This window comes from Thalia democratica, chromosome 1 (genome assembly GCF_965202585.1).
Source record: "Thalia democratica chromosome 1, ktThaDemo2.hap1.1, whole genome shotgun sequence".
In the NCBI taxonomy this organism is placed as follows: domain Eukaryota; kingdom Metazoa; phylum Chordata; class Thaliacea; order Salpida; family Salpidae; genus Thalia; species Thalia democratica.
This window is the reverse complement of record NC_139165.1, coordinates 14,596,469-14,607,085: the sequence shown is the minus strand read 5'-3', so window position 1 is coordinate 14,607,085 and position 10,617 is coordinate 14,596,469. Positions and strand designations below refer to the sequence as shown.

Here is a 10,617-nt window from a genome sequence, read left to right as displayed (position 1 = left end):
ATGGATAAAAATTTAAAAAAAATGGGGCAACCCTGAAATTTATACATTCAATGAAATCAAAAACTTTTATGTAGTTAACTGAATATGCTTTTCTATTAGAACCATAGATAAATTAGTTAAGTTGACTCTAAAAAATGTTAAAGTTAAAAATCAAATCAAATTCAAAACTTAAGAAAAAAAGGCTTTATTACAATCACTTTATAATATACAATTTGGCATCACCACAGAAGCCAATTACTACTAATTCATGAAACTTTTTTAATTATAATTTTATTTTATTAAAAAAAAACAACTTATTTAATAAAACATAATGCGGTTTTAAATAATATTTTATTATTTTGAACCTTAATTTAGTGGATCACTTTGCTTTGTAAGAGACTGAGAAAATTTGAAACTCAAACACTTTTATTATTCACACAGACAAATTTATATAATCATGACATCACTACTGAAAACCTCCATGGTCTTTAGACCGATGATGTCCAGGCAAATGTCTGAAGTGGTCAAGAGCCAAGGTGAGAAGTTTGTGTTCAGCAACGGAAAGTTCACCAAAGTGCCACAGAATGTCACTCAGGTTCATGAAGAAATCACCCACACTGGACAGGTTGGTAAAATAATGTAATATTTTATGATGATTAAATTATTAGTATTAGGTGTTTTTTATGTAATGTTGTATTGTTAGGTCAATTCTGGATATTTTGAACTTTTGAAACATTTTAAAGCACTCTGGTTGATTAAAACTTTTGAAGCTTTTTTTGACCTGAAAGATGGTCTATAAAGAACACTGACTAAGTTTGTGAAACATTGTTTTTTCCTAAAATTTTAAACACATTTAACAAAACTATTTATGTTACTTATTTTGTTGTAGTAGGTCAACTCTGGTTAGTCTAATATTTTGGAGCTTTTTCTAAAAACTCCAGTTACTTTAACATTTTGAAGGATTGGAAATATTTTAAGCATTTTAAAACTTTATAAAATGCTTCTGCTAGTTAGTACTTGATTGAAACTTTAATACTCAAAATAGTTTAACACAGCTCATATGTTAACATAACCTTAGTTTTAACACCTACAAACAAAACAGTACCGAACTTGCTAAATAAATCTGGTTTTTAAAAAACAACAATATTAAATATAAAATTAAATGGAATATCATTCACCAAATTGGGTAGGTAAGAAAAATCCACAGTATATGTAGCACTTGCAGCCTAGAAAAGCTAGAAAAACCCAGAGCCAATAAAAGAAACAACTCAAACAAAAAACACAAACTGTTTGCTAATTGTCCACACTCAAAAAAACTTCACTTAAAGACTTGAGCGCTTGCTAGCTAGTTTTTGCATGTCATTTATTTACTTAAACTTATTTTCATTTATAAGTACAAATTTTATATATACTTTTTTAAATTAGTAGAATAATAGTTGACTTTTGTAAATCAAACTACAATTTTAGGTGTCCAATATTTTTATTTGTATGAAACATGTGTACTGTTTTTTTAATTTAAATATTTGCAATAGAGTATTTAAAAGCCCTTTATGTGGGCTCTGTTAAAGGTAATTTAGATTATCTAATAGTAATAACATTTTCTATCTGTATGTACATATATGTTTCTAGGTTAGTATTTACTATGCCTGTTGATTTATTTAAAGTAAATTTTAATATAAAAGTTAACTGTTCATAAATCAACATATATTTTAAAATAATCAATTCAGTTTGCACTTTTTGTGAAATATACTTCTTAACTTTATAGATAAGTTGATTAATTGGTTTTAATATACAGTAAAGCAACAAGTTGTTGAGATGTTTGTACTTGATATTATTTTTAAAGTTAAGTTATTTGCTATATATTTTTAAATTAATTTTGTGCAAAGTTCTATGGAAAGTAAAATAAGATATATTTATATATATATATATCTTGCAAAAAATTTATAATGGTCATTTGTTGTAATTTTTTTTTAAGTAGCAACATTAAGGCCATAAGGGGATAAGCTATGTTTTATATAAGTTTATCTTATTTTATAGAGTTTTTACTAAGCTTTAAGTTGCTTTTTACAGTTTTAAAAATATCAAATTATTTTTTGAGATATAACCGGTCAAAGTCAGGCCCCATAACAGGTTCTCTATGGGAAGGGAAAACAAAAACAGCAATAAAAAACTATTATGTTTAATATCTATCTCCTCCTACATTTTTCAAAAATCAATCTTCTTGAAACTTTCACAGTCTAATCTTTATACAATTACAAAAAAACCTTATGTTGGAATTTAAGAAATTTCAAATAAAAATATCTTTAAAAGAAAAGAGACTTTTTTTTAAATTATGTCATAAAATTTTTATTTTTTAAGTTTATCCAAATTCTTAGATATTGTTTTTTTCTTATAATGTAAGAGACATTTCCTAAAATTTTCAAGAAGATTTCAAGAAGGAGGAGATAGATCTTTAGTGGTTTTTAAAATTTCCAAGAAAATTGACCCCAAAAAATATGTGGTCCATAAGTTGTATCGGAAACTTTTTACAAAAACTTAGATATCTCAAAAGTTAAATGATATTTTTGAATTGTATAAAAACTGGCTTTTAGTTTGTACTTAAAGCTTTCATATAAATACCAAAGTATTTTTTTGGTAAAAAAAAGTTTTTGACACCCCTATGGCCTAAGTTAGAGTTGTACAAAGATAACATTTATATGTTGTAAATACAATTACCTGAAAGTATTTGTTTTCTTTGCTCAAAGTAATTAGTAAATAGTAACTGACTTTAATGTTTTTAAATGATAAAATATCTGTTTTATTAAGTATACTTATTAATATTATATTTAAAACCCATTACCTCAAGATTCATTATTGATAGCTACTTTTTGAGGATTAATTTGAAAACTTACAAACAACTTTTACAATGAAGCCACTCAAACTAATTTCATTTTAAGTTTTTAAAACTTCAAAAATTTTGGCCATTTAATGCCATAAGGGTGTAAAGTTACATGTTTATATAAAAAACTATGTTGGGCTGCTTAAATGAAAGATTACAGTATAAACCATATGTCTGTTTTATTAAATGTTAAATTTTATTTAATTTTTAAGATACAACTGGTTATGTAAAAGTTTCCTATCCAAACTTAAAACTTAAACTTTTTAAAAAATTAAAAAATTTGACTAATACTATATATCTATTTCCTCTTAAGTTTTGTCAGCTAGAAATTACAATTTTCAGAAAGCAATTTTTAATCAGACAAAACTGCAGACGTTTTATAGTTTGAAAAAATTAATAGTTGAAATTTTGAGTTTAAAAATTTTGAAAACATACCTCTTAAATGATTTTTTCACAGTTAAAAAGTTACATGTGTTTTTTTTATTAAATTCTAAATAAACTTTTGTTGAAGTTATATTTCAGAGCTTGTTTTAGTTTCTGCCTTCTGTCATTAAACTTGCCATTTACTTTATCCTAAGCAAAATTTTGTGAATGTGGCTTTGAAAATTGTGTTGTTATTTAAAGTTGAGCTAGATTTTTGCACGTAACTGTTTACTTTACATAAAGTTTTTGTTCACTTAAGCTGGTTTTTTGCAAACAGTGGCAACCTTTTTAAAAATGGTAAAAATAAAAAAATAAACTTGATTAAAATAAATTTAAATATGTAAATGGGTATATATAAACTTTTACTATCAAAATAAACTTGGTTGTAACTTCAAACAGTACCTCATTCAACTTTAAAATTTTGTTAATTTTTTGTCATTATCTTCCTGAAATATATACATTTTTTAAAGTTGAAAAGTATTTGATTAAGTCAGTGAACTCATATGTTTTATTATAAAGAATAATTTTGCTTACACATGCTTACACAAATTTATAATTTTATTTTCTTTATTTATCATTATAAACAATATTTTTTTTAACTATAAAACAGCTTAAACTTTAAAAAAAGTAGTTATTATTTTTTTAGTTCTATTAATATATTAATTTTAAAGCTTATCTTTAATTTTGTGCTGTAAACTTTAGTTTTTTTGCAGCATTAATAAAAGTTTAGAGTAAATATATCATCCGCTAGATAGGTTTAAGCCACTAAAGATAATTTGAAACATCTTCTTTAAAAGCAATTGTAATCCCCGGATTTAATTTATACTTGCTCAGTATATTAATACTTTAGAATATGTTTAAAAACGTGTAAAATTAAACCTTAAATGTTCAAAAACTTGTGCACATTTGAAAACTGAACAGTTTCTTATCTCTGATGAAAACTTAATATTACTCTAAGAGTTTGAAAAGTGTCAAGTTTTAAATGATTTTGAAGTAGTGTTTGTTTTATGTAATGTACAAAAGTTCTACTAATTAGTTATGAAGTATTTAAAACAAACGAATAAAACTTGTTGAATTTTATTAAACTCACATTTTTATTAGATTTTTGCTGAAAGTGACCCAAGGAGAGCTCGCTTTATTGGAAGAAAAAAGCTGGTTAGTAACATTTTAAAATAAAATATCTCTTATTTTATATTAAATTTGTGAGGTAATATACTAATACTTATAAAAGTAATCTACACTTAATGTATTGTATCATTATTTATATCAAACTACATTTTACATTTGCTATTAATTGTTTATAAGTATTGTATAAAGTTGCGGTATTAGTTGTTTTAGTTTGTAATAAGATGCACTTAAAAATGTCAAATAGAATTTTGTATTTTCGATATAAAATATTTTAACAGTCATTGTTTCAAAAAGTCAATGAAATTATATAAAGCATTTTTTGTACAACCATCTTCTTAAAAATTAATAAAAGTTTTTTAAATGCTTTTTATTTTTTGTTTCTGAACTATGTTTACAGAAATGCTGTTATAGTTATTTATAAGTTGAGGTTTTTGTCTCATATAAAATATTTTTAAGATAATTTATTTATCAAAAAATCAATACATGTTGATAGATTGATTTTAAATACAGTAGAGCTTTTATCCTTGGACATCTTAAATTTTACTACGGTCTTAAGCTTTCGATGTCAATATACTTTAAACTTTACTCATAAACTTTTACACGAAAAAATACATTTTTATGTATGATTATCCTGTAAAAAATTCACTAACTGCTTTATACTTAAAAATATTATATTTTATTGCTAGTTTTTTAAATTTTTTCTGCTTATTAAACTGCTCGCTAAATAATGAATCTTTTTTTTTTGTTGATTTAGAAAAACATTCAACTTGAAAATATTAATGACAACTTTTTTAATTAAGTTTTTTCAATCAATATTATTTTGAACCGTGTAATGCAGGGTTTCCCAAACTTTTTTTTTGCAAATGCCCCTCTTTAAAGAAATTAAAAAAAGCCATGGCCCCCATTAACAAGATCACTCATAAACTACCTCATTTTTTTTGTTTTTTAATCTTCATCTGCAACTCGAGAATATCTAGTGTAAGTTTCTTAACTACCATAAAAAACCCCTAAGACTTTTTTTTTTCTCTTCATGGGTAAAGCACCTCAAGGGTATCTAGTTTAATTTTTAAATTATGACTTCATGGCCCCCTTTTTACCCCTTTGCTGCTCGTGGCCCCCTGAGTATCTGTCATGGCCCCCAAGGGGGCCACTCGGCACACTTTGGGAAATCCTGGTCTAATGTATGCTTCTGTGAAGAAAGTTATACATAATTAGTTAAGCTTTAGGAAGTCCAAAAGCTAAGATTAAAGAAATTGATTAAAATTAATCATTCTAAATCTAGTAGTGACGTAACTAATAAAATCACATTAAAATATTTGATGCAAGTTTATATAATATATGTGATGTTATATAACAAAATTTACTGTTACTAAGATGACTGACTTGTATATTCTAAAACCTCTAAAATGAGACTTAATTTCAATTGCTGAAAATTTTACTAATTTGCAAATATACTATCAGGTGAATATTTATTTTTGTTAGTAATTAAGATCCCGTAGAAAGTTATTTTGGTATAAACTTAATTTGAAAAATAATTATTTGTGGTTACAATTTTTGTTGTAAAAAGAATCTTTTTCCAATGAAAAAATAATAGCTTTTGTTACTGATGATTACAGTTATGTATTGATTATTTAGATGAAACATTTTTATGATGTTTAATTGAACTTTCTTATACACAAGTAGCTTTTGCTCTTTGTTCCGTTTAATTACAAATTAATGTGATTGCTAATAGTTTATTTCATTCATGCATATTTTATCAAGCACCAAAATAGAAACTTAGAAATTGCTTTTGGAATAGCTGCAGTTTTAACTTTTTTTGTATCTATGAATGATCTAAGATTTTTAGTTTGAAGTTTCAAATTTTTAGTAATTTGATGTGTTTTTTTAATTGGGCGATTATGAAAATGAGTTTTGGAAACTCTATTTTTATCAAGCACCAATGTAGGAATTTAGAAAGTACTTTTGTAGTAGTTGTATTTTGAAGTTTTTTTTTTCGTAATTTTGAATAGACGAAGTTTTTAGTTTTAAGTATTTATGTAATATAATTGATTTGATGTGTTTTTAATCGGGCGATTATGAAAATAAGTTTCGAACTCTAGTTTAAAAGTTTTTAAAATTATGAAAATAAAAATTTGATAATACCATCTTAAGAGTATACCATTTTAGTCTAAATTTTTGAGTAAAATATGTAAGTATGCCGTTTATTTTAGTCTAATTCTCTAAAAAGTTATAGATTTGTTTAAAAGTCAAAATCGACTTAGTATGTTTAAAAGTTTGGTTGAAATATTTTAGTTACACATTGTTATTACAAATAGAAACAATAAAAAAGTTTTTAACAATAAGTAAATTGCTTTTTTTTTGTTTTCAGTTGAAAATAGTACTAAACATTTCAAAACGTATACTATGTAACTTTTTATGAATTATAAGTACATAGATATTATTTGAATAAGCTCTTTACAATTCAGTAAAATGAGCAATCTTTTTTAGTTAAGACAAGTAAGTATATGAGTTATAAGTACTGAAAATACTCATTAATAATTTGATCATTTTAAATGGATTAGTGACGTAGTTAGTAATGAATAGTTTTATCAGAAAATTGTATACAAATAAAAAAACAAACATATGGAATTGTACATCTTTTGAAGTAGGAAATATATTTCAGAACCATTAGAATATGGTTGTGTAACTAGATTGTTAGCATAACTGCTAAAAGTATTTTTACTACAGTTTGTAATGTTACAGCAGATGTGTTTTAGTCTTTGACAAAAATACTTATTTCTATGGTTTTATATTGTTACACTTATATATTACCTATAATTAATAAATTTAAGTTTAGCCTTAATGTCAACATTTAAGTTTGTTTAAATTTCTAAAACTTAATTTGAAGTGAGATATTGAAACATTGTTTTACAACAGAATTTTTAAAATACAAGTTCAACCTTACTTTGATTTAAAAATAAGTTTAGTTTTTATTAAATTTTGATAACGATAGTCTTTTTTTTATTCGTATTGTTTCCATATATTTTAGAAACATTTTCTCAATGTGGACACCTATGCACATTTATTTTATTTTATAATATAAAATTGTAAGAATGAATTAATTGAGAAGTTGATGTATTTAGATCGAGTAGTAATGTAGTTAGTTATAAATAATTTAATTACAAAATTTCATACATGTTCGAAACCAGTTTAAGTTTAGAGAATTCGAAAATTATGCTGGTGTAAATATCTTTATTTAAAGTGAAATTATTTGAAGAAAATATAATGTTATGTCTTGTTAGTATTCGTTGGTCGAAAATTTAGAAAAATTGATCATTTAAACTGTTTAGTGACGTAGTTAGCTTTAAATATTTTGTAAGGAAAATTTTATATATATAAAAACCAAGCTATATTTCTACTTCAACAAATAATGATAGATTAATACAGTATACTACTGCTTAAGTACGCACTTTTTTTGGTACGCATCACGCCTTAAGTACGCACTTATCCAGAAAGACAAAATAAAGGATGTTATACTAGAACTTCTAAAAAATTCCTGTTTTTTTGTTCAAATTTTCAATCATCAAGTTTTTCCAGATTGTTTTATGTTTCCAGGTAGAATGGCCAACCTGCTGAGTTAGCCTGAGATTTTCACAACTTTTAAACTAGGGTGAGTAATCCTGAGTAGTATAAGTGGCCTGTATACTATGTCATCAAAAAGTACGCACTATCGTGCTAAGTACGCAATTTTTGGTCGGGTTCAATTTGCGTACTTAAGCGGTAGTGTACTGTAATGCCTTTGACAAAATTTAACGACCATTGTTAAATGGTTCTACAAATCAACCTGTGTAGTTTGTTATTAGACTAATTACAAATTATTAATTGTTCTGATTTTTAAACCAAAACAGTGAAAAACTAGTTTTATTTATATGCAACTACTCTTTCATTTCTTATAGAGTATTGAATTTTAATGTGTAATGTTAATTCAGATTTTTTTAAATATTATTCTTCAATATACGACAATTTATTCCTTTGATAGTATATGGGCATTTTTTATTAAAATATAGCAAATTGCTGATAAATAAACTGAGAAAAAAAATTAGTAAAAAAAAAAGTGTTCGATTAAATTCTTCATTGTTTTTAGGTTTTAATTGTAAAAGTTTATTATTATTTTAAAGTTTTTGTTGTAGAAGTTCGTTGTTGTTTTACGGTTTTAATTGTAAAAGCTCTTTATGTGTATTTTGTTTATTTAGATACATTTATGTAAGGAAATATATAAGTATTGTTTTTATTTCAAACAAGCTGTGTTTATAAGGTAAAAAATACAAGTATTTTGCTCATCAAGCTGTTAATTGCAAATACATCAATCATACACAGATGGTTTAATAGATGTAATGGAAGTTAAATGAATACATCAAAAAAAAATGTTGTTTTAACCTGTATAAAAGTAAGATTGAAAGCCTTTACATAGTTTCAAGTGTTTTATTATGTATTTTAGAATAAGTTTAAATTAAGAATTTGATTTCGAAAAGTCAGGAAAATTTAATAAAAAGTCAGGAAAAATCAGGAAATTTTTTTCAGCTTGATCTGTGGCAACCCTGTTTATTGTACTAAATGAAAAGCTTTTATACAATATGGTTTAGATAGTACTCGGATTTATTTGTAATACCTCAGAATACTTACTTAAATTATTTTAGCACATTTTGTTTTGTGTAAAACAAATAAAACCTTTACCTAATAGAAAATAGTTCAATATTCAAAACACCTAAAAAATTCTTAACTAAAATTAAACATCAGAGTTTGAGATCCTCAGGAAATTGTGCTGCTAAAATTTATGAAAACTTCATTTTGAACTGTTCAACTACGTGAATTATTTAAAGTATTTTAAATTGAAGTTTTTTATAAAAACATTGTTAATAACAAGAAAGTTTTTATAAAAATATAAAGCCACCGACACACTTACATATTTTAATTGACTCTTTAATCCATTACTTAATGGCAGAACTGATACATAAAAAAAAATGTTTTGTTCAAAATAGCAGTGAAAATATAGTTTGTATTTTTTTAAGTAGAGTAGATCTATTGAATTACAAATGTTTATATGCTTGAGATATGTTAAATCGGTTTAATTTTCTTATTAACTTGATAGTTTGTTAAAGCGTAAGTATGTCTTCGTTATTGTTAAGTCTTAAATTCCAATAAATCTAATTTAACTTTAATTTATACACCTTAAAGTACTACTTAAATTATTTAAATTTGGAAAAATCAAAATGTTCTTTTCGGTGGTTTTATTTTTTGTAAAGGGTGCTCAGTACTATAATTGACACAATATAAAGCTTGTTTTGCTCTAATATTTTAATACTAAAAGAGTTTTTAATGAAATAAGTTAGTTAGCATTTGTTTGTCTTAATATAAAAAACTAACAACTATGCAATTAAGATAGATACTTTGAGAAAATATGTAATTTTTGTTTATATTTGAAGTCGTTTATAGATAGATTTTAGAAACAGATTGTGTGTTCAATACTAAACATGTAGAAAAATACTTTTATAATTAATGTAGCTAATTTATTACCAGGTATTTTGTTTTACGTATTTAAGCATGAAGTAGGAACTAGAACCTATCAGTTTTTCTGCTTCTAAATAAACATTTTAGATGTTTTTAGACTTTTTTACTAGAAGTATTGCAAGTTAGAATATAAGATTGTCAAGCTTTTCAACATTTTTTTCACTATGAACAGTTCTCCTAAATATACATTTTTGTAGGTTTTTATACATATATCTTTTGATCACATTCAATTTAAAAAGTAAAACATTTGTAAAAGAAAGAACCAACCAAATTCTCTTTTGTAGTGACGTAATTGAACAAAATTGCAAAATATTGTACACTGTATGTGTTTATAAAAAACTTTGTCAAGGAAATTAGTGAGTTCACAAGTCTATATAATTATTTTTAGACCACTGTGTTATGTGGTTCAGACATGAAAATTATCTTTATAATCGAAAAGTCAACATGCGTGTCTGTATGTAATTGTTTATTGCTAGTCCGGAGCAAGGAGCTTGTCACCATTGTTTAAAAATCAGCAATCTTTTTCGTGAACTCCAATACTCAGATCCCACTCTTTTATGCTGTACAGAAAACTTTTGTCAATCTTTGCTCTTGTCTTGACTAACAGGTTAATAAAAACGAACTCGAGTTATTTAACATTCTAACACTCTTAAAATATTATT

At 24.8% G+C, this 10,617-nt stretch overlaps 1 long non-coding RNA gene across 1 annotated transcript; it reads left to right on the top strand.

Annotated features, from left to right (window-relative positions):
• The first annotated feature begins 430 nt into the window (after positions 1-430).
• Positions 431-4,456, top strand: LOC145834209 (uncharacterized). Its single transcript, XR_014369777.1, has 2 exons — positions 431-604; positions 4,382-4,456. It is a non-coding gene; the product is annotated as an uncharacterized LOC145834209 (long non-coding RNA).
• Positions 4,457-10,617: the final 6,161 nt, after the last annotated feature.